This window comes from Camellia sinensis, unplaced genomic scaffold (genome assembly GCF_055761805.1).
Source record: "Camellia sinensis isolate YWXY unplaced genomic scaffold, ASM5576180v1 Unanchor4, whole genome shotgun sequence".
NCBI classification, from domain to species: Eukaryota; Viridiplantae; Streptophyta; class Magnoliopsida; order Ericales; family Theaceae; genus Camellia; species Camellia sinensis.
Genome location: NW_028129277.1, coordinates 18,410,001 through 18,422,500, shown reverse-complemented (window position 1 = coordinate 18,422,500; position 12,500 = coordinate 18,410,001).

Sequence of the window (12,500 nt, the reverse complement as noted above, 5' to 3'; positions counted from 1 at the left end):
GTTAGCGCGAATGCAAATAACAAACGCAACGGGCAAATTTCGAGGGACATACTTTTCGCAACAAGCTTCCACTAGGAAAGCATAGGCAACTCGTTCGAACGTCAAAGCCAACCAAATGGCAATTACCCGAGGGACACGCTTTTCGCAAGGCACCTTCCACTAGGGAAGCGCAAGCAACCCGAAGGCGAGTCGAAGACAACCCGAGGGACATGGAGGAATGCACCAGTGGAGTTCGCTGCACAGGCAGGGATCCGTCCAACTCGCACAAACCGAACACAACTCACGCGCCACGACGTACACTGTGCACCAGCCCCCCAAAACGAATCACCCCCCGAAGGACCAAGAAGCCCGACGAACGCGCGAAAACATTTAGAGAGGCCGAGCAAGCACCGGTTAGCGCGAATGCAAATAACAAACGCAACAGGCAACTTTCGAGGGACATACTTCTCGCAACAAGCTTCCACAAGGAAAGCACAGGCAACTCGTTCGCACGCCAAAGCCAACCAAATGGCAATTTAACCGAGGGACATGCATTTCGCAAGGCAACTTGTACAATTACCCGAGGGACATGGCATGCTTGCCAAGGCCGTGGCTTGGCATGCTTGCCAAGGCCGTGGCATGACATGCTGCTGGCCAAGGCCGGGCATGCCATGCTGCTGGACAAGGCCGTGGCAAGGCATGCTGATGGCCGAGGCCGTGGCAAGGCATGCTGATGGCCGAGGCCGTGGCAAGGCATGCTGCTGGCCAAGGCGTTGGCATGGCATGCTGCTGCTGACCAAGGCTTGGGCTTGCCATGCTGCCGGCCAAGGCCGCGGCATGGCATGCTGCCGGCCAAGGCCGCGGCATGCCATGTTGCTGGCCAAGGCCGTGGCATGGCATGCTGCTGGCCAAGGCCGTGGCATGACATGCTGGCCAAGGCCGGGGCATGGCAAGCTGCTGGCCAAGGTCGTGGCATGGCACGCTGCTGGCCAAGGCCGGGGCATAGCACGCTGCTGGCCATGGCCGTGGCTTGGCAAGGTTGCCAAGGCCGGGGCATGGCGTGCTGCTGGCCAAGGCTTTGGCATGCCATGTTGCTGGCCAAGGCTGTGGCATGGCATGCTGCTGGCCAAGGCTGTGGCATGGCATGCTGCTGGCCAAGGCCGTGGCATGACATGCTGGCCAAGGCCGGGGCATGGCATGCTGCTGGCCAAGGTCGTGGCATGGCATGCTGCTGGCCAAGGCCGTGGCATGACATGCTTGCCAAGGCCAGGGCATGGCATGCTGCTGGCCAAGGCTTTGGCATGCCATGTTGCTGGCCAAGGCTGTGGCATGGCATGCTGCCCTAGGCCAACGTGCCACCGCCACCGCCGCGGGCCGCCACTCGACGCATCCCGTGCTTGGCTATGTAGTTTCGATGCCACAAGCCAATGCCACAAGCCAAGCGATGGCATGTGCCAAGCGCCCGCCTAGGCATAGGCGTGGCCTGTGGCCTGGCCATGCTGGCCAGCCTTAAGGGAGGTGCCCCCCCCTTATAATAGCCTGTTAAGCCCTTTTCAATCTGGCAGGAGGAAACATCAAGCATGTTCGAGGAGTCATAATGGGGTTTTTTTAAAAAGTAATGGTTTTTTGCCAAAACTTTCAACATGAAAGTTGTATGAAATAATTTAATACACCATAAAAAAAATTATAAAAAAATATTTGGCCACCGGAATATTTTATTTTAATTTATTTCAATTTTAATACTTAAAAAATAATAAAAATTACTAAAAATACTCAAAAAATTCTAGAAAAATTCCAACAATTATAAGATGAGGCACTAGTAATTATAGTAATTTTTTTAATTATTTTTTTATTTTTAATTTATTTTATTATAATTTTTATGAGTAAATAAATAATTAAAAAGCCCGACGAACGTGCAAAAACTCTTAGAGAAACCCAGCAAGCATCGGATAGCTCGAATGCAAATAACAAACGCAACAGGCAACTTCCGAGGGACATACTTTTCCCAACAAGCTTCCACTGGGGAAAGCACTAGCAACGTGTTCGCAAGTCAAAGGCAACCAAACCGGCTATTACCCGAGGGACAAGCATTTCGCAGGGCAACATATACGTAAGTCAAAGCCAAACCAAATGGCAATTACACGAGGGACAGGATTGCTTGCCAAGGGCGTGGCATGCGATGTTCTAGCCCAAGGCCAAGGCACGCCACGCTGCGGGACAAGGCCGTGGCAAGACATGCGGCTGGCCTTGGCCTTGGCATGGCATGCCGCCGGCTTTGGCTGGGCTGCGTTGGCCTTGCCATGGAATGTTGCTGGCTTCGGATGGGCTGCCTCGGCCTTGGCCTTGGCCGTGGCATGGCATGGCATGCTGCTGGCCTTGGCCTTGGCCTTGGCATGGCATGCTGCTGGCTTTGGCTGGGCTGCCTTGGCCGTGGCATGGCATGCTGCTGGCTTTGGCTGGGCTGCCTTGGCCGTGGCATGGCATGCTGCTGGCCTAGGCCTTGGCATGGCATGCTGCTGGCTTTGGCTGGGCTGCCTTGGCCGTGGCATGGCATGCTGCTGGCCTAGGCCTTGGCATGGCATGCTGCTGGCTTTGGCTGGCAGCCTTGGCCGTGGCATGGCATGCTGCTGGCCTTGGCCTTGGCATGGCATGCTGCTGGCTTTGGCTGGCCTGCCTTGGCCGTGGCATGGCATGCTGCTGGCCTTGGCCTTGGCATGGCATGCTGCTGGCTTTGGCTGGCCTGCCTTGGCCGTGGCATGGCATGCTGCTGGCCTAGGCCTTGGCATGGCATGCTGCTGGCTTTGGCTGGCCTGCCTTGGCCGTGGCATGGCATGCTGCTGGCCTAGGCATGGCATGGCATGCTGCTGGCTTTGGCTGGGCTGCCTTGGCCGTGGCATGGCATGCTGCTGGCCTTGGCCTTGATATGGCATGCTGCTGGCTTTGGCTGGGCTGCCTTGGCCGTGGCATGGCATGCTGCTGGCCTAGGCCTTGGCATGGCATGCTGCTGGCTTTGGCTGGGCTGCCTTGGCCTTGGCATGGCATGCTGCTGGCTTTGGCTGGCCTGCCTTGGCCGTGGCATGGCATGCTGCTGGCCTAGGCCATGGCATGGCATGCTGCTGGCTTTGGCTGGGCTGCCTTGGCCGTGGCATGGCATGCTGCTGCCCTTGGCCTTGATATGGCATGCTGCTGGCTTTGGCTGGGCTGCCTTGGCCGTGGCATGGCATGCTGCTGGCCTAGGCCTTGGCATGGCATGCTGCTGGCTTTGGCTGGCCTGCGTTGGCCGTGGCATGGCATGCTGCTGGCCTAGGCCTTCGCATGGCATGCTGCTGGCTTTGGCTGGGCTGCCTTGGCCGTGGCATGGCATGCTGCTGGCCTTGGCCTTGGAATGGCATGCTGCTGGCTTTGGCTGGGCTGCCTTGGCCGTGGCATGGCATGCTGGTGGCCTAGGCCTTGGCATGGCATGCTGCTGGCTTTGGCTGGCCTGCCTTGGCCGTGGCATGGCATGCTGCTGGCCTAAGCCTTGGCATGGCATGCTGCTGGCTTTGGTTGGGCTGCCTTGGCCGTGGCATGGCATGCTGCTGGCCTTGGCCTTGGCATGGCATGCTGCTCGCTTTGGCTGGCCTGCCTTGGCCGTGGCATGGCATGCTGCTGGCCTAGGCCTTGGCATGGCATGCTGCTGGCTTTGGCTGGGCTGCCTTGGCCGTGGCATGGCATGCTGCTGGCCTTGGCCTTGGCATGCCATGCTGTTGGCTTTGGCTGGCCTGCCTTGGCCGTGGCATGGCATGCTGCTGGCCTAGGCCTTGGCATGGCATGCTGCTGGCTTTGGCTGGGCTGCCTTGGCCGTGGCATGGCATGCTGCTGGCCTTGGCCTTGGCATGGCATGCTGCTGGCTTTGGCTGGGCTGCCTTGGCCGTGGCATGGCATGCTGCTGGCCTTGGCCTTGGCATGGCATGCTGCTGGCTTTGGCTGGGCTGCCTTGGCCGTGGCATGGCATGCTGCTGGCCTAGGCCTTGGCATGGCATGCTGCTGGCTTTGGCTGGGCTGCCTTGGCCGTGGCATGGCATGCTGCTGGCCTAGGCCTTGGCATGGTATGCTGCTGGCCTAGGCCTTGGCATGGCATGCTGCTGGCTTTGGCTGGCAGCCTTGGCCGTGGCATGGCATGCTGCTGGCCTTGGCCTTGGCATGGCATGCTGCTGGCCTTGGCCTTGGCATGGCATGCTGCTGGCTTTGGCAGGCCTGCCTTGGCCGTGGCATGGCATGCTGCTGGCCTTGGCCTTGGCATGGCATGCTGCTGGCTTTGGCTGGCCTGCCTTGGCCGTGGCATGGCATGCTGCTGGCCTAGGCCTTGGCATGGCATGCTGCTGGCTTTGGCTGGCCTGCCTTGGCCGTGGCATGGCATGCTGCTGGCCTAGGCATGGCATGGCATGCTGCTGGCTTTGGCTGGGCTGCCTTGGCCGTGGCATGGCATGCTGCTGGCCTTGGCCTTGATATGGCATGCTGCTGGCTTTGGCTGGGCTGCCTTGGCCGTGGCATGGCATGCTGCTGGCCTAGGCCTTGGCATGGCATGCTGCTGGCTTTGGCTGGGCTGCCTTGGCCGTGGCATGGCATGCTGCTGGCCTTGGCCTTGGCATGGCATGCTGCTGGCTTTGGCTGGCCTGCCTTGGCCGTGGCATGGCATGCTGCTGGCCTAGGCCATGGCATGGCATGCTGCTGGCTTTGGCTGGGCTGCCTTGGCCGTGGCATGGCATGCTGCTGCCCTTGGCCTTGATATGGCATGCTGCTGGCTTTGGCTGGGCTGCCATGGCCGTGGCATGGCATGCTGCTGGCCTAGGCCTTGGCATGGCATGCTGCTGGCTTTGGCTGGCCTGCGTTGGCCGTGGCATGGCATGCTGCTGGCCTAGGCCTTGGCATGGCATGCTGCTGGCTTTGGCTGGGCTGCCTTGGCCGTGGCATGGCATGCTGCTGGCCTTGGCCTTGGCATGGCATGCTGCTGGCTTTGGCTGGGCTGCCTTGGCCGTGGCATGGCATGCTGGTGGCCTAGGCCTTGGCATGGCATGCTGCTGGCTTTGGCTGGCCTGCCTTGGCCGTGGCATGGCATGCTGCTGGCCTAAGCCTTGGCATGGCATGCTGCTGGCTTTGGTTGGGCTGCCTTGGCCGTGGCATGGCATGCTGCTGGCCTAGGCCTTGGCATGGCATGCTGCTCGCTTTGGCTGGCCTGCCTTGGCCGTGGCATGGCATGCTGCTGGCCTAGGCCTTGGCATGGCATGCTGCTGGCTTTGGCTGGGCTGCCTTGGCCGTGGCATGGCATGCTGCTGGCCTTGGCCTTGGCATGCCATGCTGGTGGCTTTGGCTGGCCTGCCTTGGCCGTGGCATGGCATGCTGCTGGCCTAGGCCTTGGCATGGCATGCTGCTGGCTTTGGCTGGGCTGCCTTGGCCGTGGCATGGCATGCTGCTGGCCTTGGCCTTGGCATGGCATGCTGCTGGCTTTGGCTGGGCTGCCTTGGCCGTGGCATGGCATGCTGCTGGCCTTGGCCTTGGCATGGCATGCTGCTGGCTTTGGCTGGGCTGCCTTGGCCGTGGCATGGCATGCTGCTGGCCTAGGCCTTGGCATGGCATGCTGCTGGCTTTGGCTGGGCTGCCTTGGCCGTGGCATGGCATGCTGCTGGCCTAGGCCGTGGCATGGCATGCTGCTGGCCTTGGCCTTGGCATGGCATGCTGCTGGCTTTGGCTGGGCTGCCTTGGCCGTGGCATGGCATGCTGCTGGCCTAGGCCTTGGCATGGCATGCTGCTGGCTTTGGCTGGCCTGCCTTGGCCGTGGCATGGCATGCTGCTGGCCTAGGCCTTGGCATGGCATGCTGCTGGCTTTGGCTGGCCTGCCTTGGCCGTGGCATGGCATGCTGCTGGCCCAGGCCGTGCGCATGCCATGCCGTGCTGCCCACGCCGCGGGCATGCCAGGCCGGCTGCATGCCAGGCCGCCCAGGCCGTGCGCATGCCATGCCGTGCTGCCCATGCCGCGCGCATGCCAGGCCGCCCACGCCCGCGCGCATGCCACGCCATGCTGCCCAAGGCCGCGCCCAGGCCGCGCAAGGCCGCGCCCAGGCCGCCCAAGGCCGCGCCCAGGCCGCGCAAGGCCGCGCCCAGGCCGCCCAAGGCCGCGCCCAGGCCGCGCAAGGCCGCCCAAGGCCGCGGTCCAGGCCGCCCAAGGCCGCGGCCGAGCCGCCCCAGGCCGCAGCCCAGGCCGCGGTCGAGCCGCAGTGCATGTAACCCAAGGCCGCAGCCCAGGCCGCGCCCAACATGGGGCGTACATGCCACTGCCTTGCCCTGGGCAAGGGAGGTGCCCCCCCCTTATAATAGCCTGTTAAGCCCTTTTCAATCTGGCAGGAGGAAACATCAAGCATGTTCGAGGAGTCATAATGGGGTTTTTTTAAAAAGTAATGGTTTTTTGCCAAAACTTTCAACATGAAAGTTGTAGGAAATAATTTAATACACCATAAAAAAAATTAAAAAAAATATTTTTTTACAGAAAATATTTTATTTTAATTTATTTCGATATTAATACTTAAAAAATAATAAAAATTAATAAAAATAGTCAAAAAATTATGGAAAAATTCCCATAATTAAAGGATGATTCACTAGTAATTATAGAAATTATTAAATTATTTTTTTCATTTTTTTTATTTTATTTTGATTTTTTTATGCCAAATAAGGGCTTTAAAAATTCGAAAAGCTCCAGAAAAATTGCAAAAAAATAGGGAATGACATTTAAAATTGATTGTAGTGCATTTTTAATTGTGTTGCACGGTTTGGGTAAGATTATAAAAGAATCATGTTCAAAAAGATCGATCGAGGCGGTGGCACGCCATGGCCTTGGCCTTGGCCTTGGCCTTTGCCCGCGGCCTTGGCCTTTGCCTTGGCCTTGGCCATGCCTTGCACAGGGACTTGGCCTTGCCCACTGCCTTGGCCTTGGCTTTGGCCTTGGCCTTGGCATGGCATGGCATGCTCGCCGAGGCCGTGGCATGCCTTGCTGCTAGCCAAGGCCGTGGCGTGGCATGCTCGCCCAGCCCGTGGCATGCCGTGCTCGCCCAGCCCGTGGCACGCCATGTTGGCCCAAGGCATTGGCATGGCATGCCGGCCAAGGCATGCTGGCCAACGCTGCACAAGGCGGTGCCATGGCATGGCATGCTGACCAAGACCGTGCCATGGCATGCTGGGCGAGGCCGGGGCATGGCATGCTGGCCGAGGCCGTGGCTTGCCATGCCGCCACGGCCGTGGCATGCCGGGCAACGGACCGGCATGGCCCAGCCCGTGGCACGCCATGTTGGCCCAAGGCATTGGCATGGCATGCCGGCCAAGGCATGCTGGCCAACGCTGCGGCACGGCGTGCTGGACAAGGCGGTGCCATGGCATGGCATGCTGACCAAGACAGTGCCATGGCATGCTGGCCGAGGCCGTGGCATGGCATGCTGGCCGAGGCCGTGGCTTGCCATGCCGCCACGGCCGTGGCATGCTGGGCAACGGACCGGCATGGCATGCTGGCCGTGGCGGTGGCACGACATGCTGGCCAAGGCAGTGGCATGGCATGTAGGCCAAGGCTAAGGCATGGCACGCTGTGGCATGGCACGCTGGCCAAGGCAGTCGCAAGGCATGCGGGCCGAGGCCGCGGCACGGCCCGCTGGGCAACGCGGTGGCATGGCATGCTGGGCAACGCCGTGGCAAGGCATGCGGGCCGAGGCCTTGGCATGGCATGCTGGCCGAGGCCGTGGCATGGCATGCGGGCCGAGGCCGTGGCATGGCATGGCATGCGGGCCGAGGCCGTGGCATGGCATGCGGGCCGAGGCCGTGGCGTGGCATGGCATGGCATGTTGGGCAACGCCGTGGCAAGACATGCGGGCCGAGGCCGTGGCATGGCATGTTGGGCAACGCCCTGGCAAGCCATGCGGGCCGAGGCCGTGGCGTGGCATGTTCGCCAAGGCTAAGGCATGGCACGCCGGGCAACGCGGTGCATTGGCATGCTGGGCAGCGCGGTGGCAAGGCATGGGGGCCGAGGCCGTGGCATGGCATGTTGGGCAACGCCGTGGCAAGACATGCGGGCCGAGGCCGTGGCATGGCATGCGGGCCGAGGCCGTGGCACGACATGTTGGCCAAGGCTAAGGCATGGCACGCCGGGCAACGCGGTGGCATGGCATGCTGGGCAACGCGGTGGCAAGGCATGCGGGCCGAGGCCGTGGCATGGCATGTTGGGCAACGCCGTAGAAGGGCATGCGGGCCGAGGCCGTGGCATGGCATGCGGGCCGAGGCCGTGGCATGGCATGTTGGGCGACGCCGTAGCAAGGCATGCGGGCCGAGGCCGTGGCATGTCATGCGGGCCGAGGCCGTGGCATGGCATGCGGGCCGAGGCCGTGGCATGGCATGTTGGCCGAGGCCGTGGCAAGGCATGCGGGCCGAGGCCGTGGCATGGCATGTTTGGCAACGCCGTGGCAAGACATGCGGGCCGTGGCATGGCATGGCATGCGGGCCGAGGCCGTGGCACGACATGTTGGCCAAGGCTAAGGCATGGCACGCCGGGCAACGCGGTGGCATGGCACGCCGGGCAACGCGGTGGCAAGGCATGCGGGCCGGGGCCGTGGCATGGCATGTTGGGCGACGCCGTAGCAAGGCATGCGGTCCGAGGCCGTGGCATGTCATGCGGGCCGAGGCCATGGCATGGCATGCGGGCCGAGGCCGTGGCATGGCATGTTGGGCGACGCCGTAGCAAGGCATGCGGGCCGAGGCCGTGGCATGTCATGCGAGCCGAGGCCGTGGCATGGCATGCGGGCCGAGGCCGTGGCATGGCAAGTTGGGCGACGTCGTGGCAAGGCATGCGGGCCGAGGCCGTGGCATGTCACGCGGGCCGAGGCCGTGGCATGGCATGCGGGCAGAGGCCGTGGCATGGCATGTTGGGCGACGCCGTCGCAAGGCATGCGGGCCGAGGCCGTGGCATGGCATGCGGGCCGAGGCCGTGGCATGGCATGTTGGGCGACGCCGTAGCAAGGCATGCGGGCCGAGGCCGTGGCATGTCATGGCATGTTGGGCGACGCCGTAGCAAGGCATGCGGGCCGAGGCCGTGGCATGGCATGTTTGGCAACGCCGTGGCAAGACATGAGGGCCGTGGCATGGCATGGCATGCGGGCCGAGGCCGTGGCACGACATGTTGGCCAAGGCTAAGGCATGGCACGCCGGGCAACGCGGTGGCATGGCATGCGGGCCGGGGCCGTGGCATGGCATGTTGGCCAACGTCGTAGCAAGGCATGCGGGCCGAGGCCGAGGCCGTGGCACGGCATGCGGGCCGAGGCTGTGGCATGGCATGTTGGGCGACGCCGTAGCAAGGCATGCGGTCCGAGGCCGTGGCATGTCATGCGGGCCGAGGCCGTGGCATGGCATGCGGGCCGAGGCCGTGGCATGGCATGTTGGGCGACGCCGTAGCAAGGCATGCGGGCCGAGGCCGTGCCGTGGCATGCGGGCCGAGGCCGTGGCATGGCATGCGGGCCGAGGCCGTGGCATGGCATGTTGGGCGACGCCGTAGCAAGGCATGCGGTCCGAGGCCGTGGCCTGTCATGCGGGCCGAGGCCGTGGCATGGCATGCGGGCCGAGGCCGTGGCATGGCATGCGGGCCGAGGCCGTGGCATGGCATGTTGGGCGACGCCGTAGCATGGCATGCGGGCCGAGGCCGTGGCATGTCATGCGCGCCGAGGCCGTGGCATGGCATGCGGGCCGAGGCCGTGGCATGGCAAGTTGGGCGACGTCGTGGCAAGGCATGCGGGCCGAGGCCGTGGCATGGCATGCGGGCCGAGGCCGTGGCAAGGCATGTTGGGCGACGCCGTCGCAAGGCATGCGGGCCGAGGCCGTGGCATGTCATGCGGGCCGAGGCCGTGGCATGGCATGCGGGCCGAGGCCGTGGCATGGCATGTTGGGCGACGCCGTAGCAAGGCATGCGGGCCGAGGCCGTGCCGTGGCATGCGGGCCGAGGCCGTGGCATGGCATGTTGGGCGACGCCGTTGCAAGGCATGCGGTCCGAGGCCGTGGCATGTCATGCGGGCCGAGGCCGTGGCATGGCATGCGGGCCGAGGCCGTGGCATGGCATGTTGGGCGACGCCGTAGCAAGGCATGCGGTCCGAGGCCGTGGCATGTCATGCGGGCCGAGGCCGTGGCATGGCATGCGGGCCGAGGCCGTGGCATGGCATGTTGGGCGACGCCGTAGCAAGGCATGCGGGCCGAGGCCGTGCCGTGGCATGCGGGCCGAGGCCGTGGCATGGCATGTTGGGCGACGCCGTAGCAAGGCATGCGGTCCGAGGCCGTGGCATGTCGTGCGGGCCGAGGCCGTGGCATGGCATGCGGGCCGAGGCCGTGGCATGGCATGTTGGGCGACGCCGTAGCAAGGCATGCGGGCCGAGGCCGTGGCATGTCATGCGGGCCGAGGCCGTGGCATGGCAAGTTGGGCGGCGTCGTGGCAAGGCATGCTGGCCGAGGCCGTGGCATGTCATGCGGGCCGAGGCCGTGGCATGGCATGCGGGCCGAGGCCGTGGCAAGGCATGTTGGGCGACGCCGTAGCAAGGCATGCGGGCCGAGGCCGTGGCATGTCATGCGGGCCGAGGCCGTGGCACGTCATGCGGGCCGAGGCCGTGGCATGGCATGTTTGGCCACGCCGTGGCAAGACATGCGGGCCGTGGCATGGCATGGCATGCGGGCCGAGGCCGTGGCTCGACATGTTGGCCAAGGCTAAGGCATGGCACGCCGGGCAACGCGGTGGCATGGCATGCTGGGCAACGCGGTGGCAAGGCATGCGGGCCGAGGCCGTGGCATGGCATGTTGGGCAACGCCGCAGCAAGGCATGCGGGCCGAGGCCGTGGCATGGCATGCGGGCCGAGGCCGTGGCATGGCATGCGGGCCGAGGCCGTGGCATGGCATGTTGGGCGACGCCGTAGCAAGGCATGCGGTCCGAGGCCGTGGCATGTCATGCGGGCCGAGGCCGTGGCATGGCATGCGGGCCGAGGCCGTGGCATGGCATGTTGGGCGACGCCGTAGCAAGGCATGCGGGCCGAGGCCGTGGCATGTCATGCGGGCCGAGGCCGTGGCACGGCATGCGGGCCGAGGCCGTGGCATGGCAAGTTGGGCGGCGTCGTGGCAAGGCATGCGGGCCGAGGCCGTGGCATGTCATGCGGGCCGAGGCCGTGGCACGGCATGCGGGCCGAGGCCGTGGCACGTCATGCGGGCCGAGGCCGTGGCATGGCATGTTTGGCAACGCCGTGGCAAGACATGCGGGCTGTGGCATGGCATGGCATGCGGGCCGAGGCCGTGGCTCGACATGTTGGCCAAGGCTAAGGCATGGCACGCCGGGCAACGCGGTGGCATGGCATGCTGGGCAACGCGGTGGCAAGGCATGCGGGCCGAGGCCGTGGCATGGCATGTTGGGCAACGCCGCAGCAAGGCATGCGGGCCGAGGCCGTGGCATGGCATGCGGGCCGAGGCCGTGGCATGGCATGCGGGCCGTGGCCGTGGCATGGCATGTTGGGCGACGCCGTCGCAAGGCATGCGGGCCGAGGCCGTGGCATGGCATGTTTGGCAACGCCGTGGCAAGACATGCGGGCCGTGGCATGGCATGGCATGCGGGCCGAGGCCGTGGCACGGCATGCGGGCCGAGGCCGTGGCATGGCATGTTGGGCGACGCCGTAGCAAGGCATGCGGGCTGAGGCCGTGGCCGTGGCATGGCATGCGGGCCGTGGCCGTGGCATGGCATGGCATGCGGGCCGAGGCCGTGGCATGGCATGTTGGGCAACGCCGTGGCAAGGCATGCGGGCCGAGGCCGTGGCATGGCATGATGGCCGAGGCCGTGGCATGTCATGCGGGCCGAGGCCGTGGCATGGCATGTTGGGCGACGCCGTAGCAAGGCATGCGGTCCGAGGCCGTGGCATGTTATGCGGGCCGAGGCCGTGGCATGGCTTGTTGGGCGACGCCGTAGCAAGGCATGCGGGCCGAGGCCGTGGCATGTCATGCTGGCCAAGGCCAAGGCATGACATGGCATGGCATGCGGGCCGAGGCCGTGGCATGGCATGTTGGGCAACGCCGTGGCAAGGCATGCGGGCCGAGGCCGTGGCATGGCATGATGGCCGAGGCCGTGGCATGCCATGCTGGCCAAGGCTAAGGCATGGCATGCCGGGCAACGCGGTGGCATGGCATGCTGGGCAACGCCGTGGCAAGGCATGCGGGCCGAGGCCGTGGCATGGCATGTTGGGCAACGCCTTGGCAAGACATGCGGGCCGAGGCCGTGGCATGGCATGGCATGTTGGGCAACGCCTTGGCAAGGCATGCGGGCCGAGGCCGTGGCATGGCATGCTAGCCGAGGCCGTGGCATGGCATGTTGGGCGACGCCGTGGCAAGGCATGCGGGCCGAGGCCGTGGCATGGCATGCGGGCCGAGGCCGTGGCACTGCATGTTGGGCGACGCCGTAGCAAGGCATGCGGGCCGAGGCCGAGGCCGTGGCATGG